Genomic DNA, 3,091 nt, shown 5'->3' on the forward strand with positions numbered 1-3,091 from the left:
AGCCCGCCCTGTCCCTCTCAGGGCCACCTCTGTTGCTGCCATATTGCAAGGGCAGGTGGAGACCACGTGTGAACACAAGAAGAGTAACTTCTAGCTCGAATCCAAAGGAAGCAGTTCCTCCACTGTACAGACACGTGTTTCCTGTGTCCTCGCTGTGTCAGCTCTGTGCCCCTGGCTGGTGGTGCTGGGGTCTTAAATCTTGTGGGCTCTGCATGCTATTGTGTGCATGTGTATTCAATTGCTCAGTCTTATCCAGTTCTTTGTGACCCCATGGACTGTAGCCCACCAGGCTCCTCTGTCCATGGGATTTTCCGGTCAAGGCTACTGGAGCGGGTTGCCATTTCCTCCCCCAGGAGATCTTCTCCACCTAGAGATCAAACCCGAGTCTCCTGTGTCTCCTGCCTTAGCTGGCGGGTTCTCTAACACTGAGTTGCCCCTTAGGGCAATTCAAAAGTAAAATTAATTGAAACTGTTAAATATAATTCAGGTACGCAGAGGTTTAAATAACATAAGCAATATATCCCCTGTACTTAGCAAAAAGTATTTGATATTTTTTATATAAGCCTTTTTATTCCAAACCAAATTTCAATGGAAAAAAAAAAAGATCTATTGCTCACTTGTGGGTCTCCATATTGTTTAAGTCGAGCAACAGCATCAAAATTAAAATTTGGGTTTGTACCCATAGAGAAAGAGTCTGGTGGTCGAAGTACAAACACTATTCGCTGTAAATCTGCTCTGCAACCTTGGGCAAGTCATTTCACTTCTCTGTTCCAGTCTCCTCATCTGTAAAAATCAAGATAATACCCAACTTGTGGGAATGGCCAGTGAAAAAAGAAAAGTGAGGGTGCTTTTACATGGTTACCATTTGATCACTTGTTTGTTTTTTTCTTTATTGGTTGCCTTCTTTGAATCACTCGGTATTGGAGGCTGGGATTAAAAAGCAGAATACTGCATAGATGAGAGGGGTCCCTTCTCATCGTCTTAATCTCATAGGGACACCTAGTTTCCAAGAACTGAGAGATGGTGTCCCTATAGGGGGCCCACTGGGGGGTAAAGTGTCTACACATCAGGCTTAAGATGTCTACACTTCAGTAGAAATGCAATTTTCAAGGGCCCTGGAGTTTGTTCCTAGGTTTGGGATGAAAGGGACAATAGGCAGGTTTACCTTCAAAAGGCAGTGCTGGCTTCTGTAGCTTCCTCACTCCATCCGGAGCCACCGCTTTGAATTATACATGAGGCGCTTGCAGGAGCTGTGATGATTTTTCAAATATTTCTCTAATTGATGAGAAGGGCTTTGATAAATTGCTATAGAACCAGGAGCATCTGATCACAAGGAATTCTGTCTTGTTCCTCCTTGACAGATGTTTATTTGACTTAAAGGGAGAGCAGGGTCCAAAGGAACTACTTTTCTCTCCTGGAACTTTTATTCTATTGAGGGAAAATAATTCTATGAAATGCCATGGTTTTGTTTTTAAATCCAAACATGGGGCGTTCTCCAGGGTCTGCGGTCTTGGGCCTGCCACGTTCAGATGAAGGACTGGAGAGCTCACAGTGGAAGGGCAAGATCCCTGGGCAGCATGAATTCTTGCTTCCCCATCACGTCCTCGTGGCTGCTGAAGGTGGACAGGCACGAAACCTAAGAATCACCTTTCTTCACTACCCAGAAAATGGTCCATATGACATTGTTCTGGATTCTCACTGGAACTTAAAAGGAAACTTTCACAGTGTCTGGAGCCCTCTACGTCCTGCAAATGAAGGAGGAGGACATCCTCAAACTCCTTGCATCAGGAACCCAGTGAGGTAGCACCAACCTTGACTTCCAAGTGGAATAGAACATCTACAAAAGAAAGAGGGATGGTGTCTCCATCATAAATCTGAAGGAGACCTGGCCGGAGCTTCTGCCAATGGTTTGTGCCATTGTTGCCACTGAAAACCCAGCTGATGATCCAGTGTCATATCCTCTGGGAATACTGGCCAATGTATTTGCTGCTGCCCCTGGAGCCCCTCCTACTGCTGGCCACCTCACTCCTGGAACCTTCACTAACCTGATCCAGGCAGCCTTCTGGGAGCCAAGACTTCTGGTGGTTACTGATCCCAGGGCTGACCACCAGCGTCTCACAGAAGCCCCTTACACTAATCTGCCAACCACTGCTGTGTAACACAGGCACTCCTCTGTGCTCTGTGGACACTGCCATCCTGTGCAACGATGAGGGAGCTCACTCGATGGATCTGATGTGGTGGCTGTTTGCCCAGGAAGTTCTGCACATGCATGGCATCTCCAGTGAACCCCCACGGAAGGTCCTGCCTCATCGCTGCTTCTACAGGGATCCTGAAAAGACTGCAAAGGAAGAGCAGGCAACAGTTGACAAGACTGTGACCAAGGAGGAATTTCAGGTTGGATGGACTGCTCCGGTTCTGCAGTTCATGTCTGTGCCACCTGACTTGGGGGTCTGAAGGCATGCAGGTGCCCCCTGAGACTATTCAATTCCCCTGTGAAGACTGGAGCGCTCAGCCTGCTCCTGAAGACTGGTCTGCAGCTCCCACTGCTCAGACCACCGAATGGGTAAGAACAACCACTGAGTGGTCTTAAGCTATTGTTCCTCAAACTCTTAAAATGGAAATGGGTTGATGGCAAACAGTTTTTTTTGAAAAAACTCACCTAAGATCCAGTATACATGGGCACCAACCCACCAGAATATCAGAATGGACCTCAGCCACAGACAAAAGCAGTGGTCTGCAGAGCCAGGCATTAATTTCTGCTTGCTGGCTTGTGATAGGGTCCAAGGGTCCCAGTGAGGAGCATCAGAGAGGTGGAGTGAAGGAGGGCAGGATGAGGGAAGATGAGTACTAACTTGGGACCTTGAGCATCGACTTTTGCTAATGCTATGCAGATATTTCACTACCTTCCCAGATATGTCTCCCCCAGCACTGTTCTTAATGAACATCTCCCTAGCTCCTCTCCCTAAAAGAGTACCTCTGACTCTTAGCATGGCATTTCAAACCCTTCTCCATCCCATTTCAACCCACTTCTCCCACCTTATCCCCCCAATTCCTCCCCATTCACCATTCCCCTGAGTTCTAGCCCCTTCCC

At 47.5% G+C, this 3,091-nt stretch overlaps 1 pseudogene; it reads left to right on the plus strand.

Annotated features, from left to right (window-relative positions):
- Positions 1-1,577: 1,577 nt before the first annotated feature.
- Positions 1,578-2,590, plus strand: LOC122446812 (annotated as a pseudogene).
- The last annotated feature ends 501 nt before the right edge of the window (positions 2,591-3,091 follow it).

This window comes from Cervus canadensis, chromosome 8 (assembly GCF_019320065.1).
Source record: "Cervus canadensis isolate Bull #8, Minnesota chromosome 8, ASM1932006v1, whole genome shotgun sequence".
Taxonomy (NCBI): Eukaryota; Metazoa; Chordata; class Mammalia; order Artiodactyla; family Cervidae; genus Cervus; species Cervus canadensis.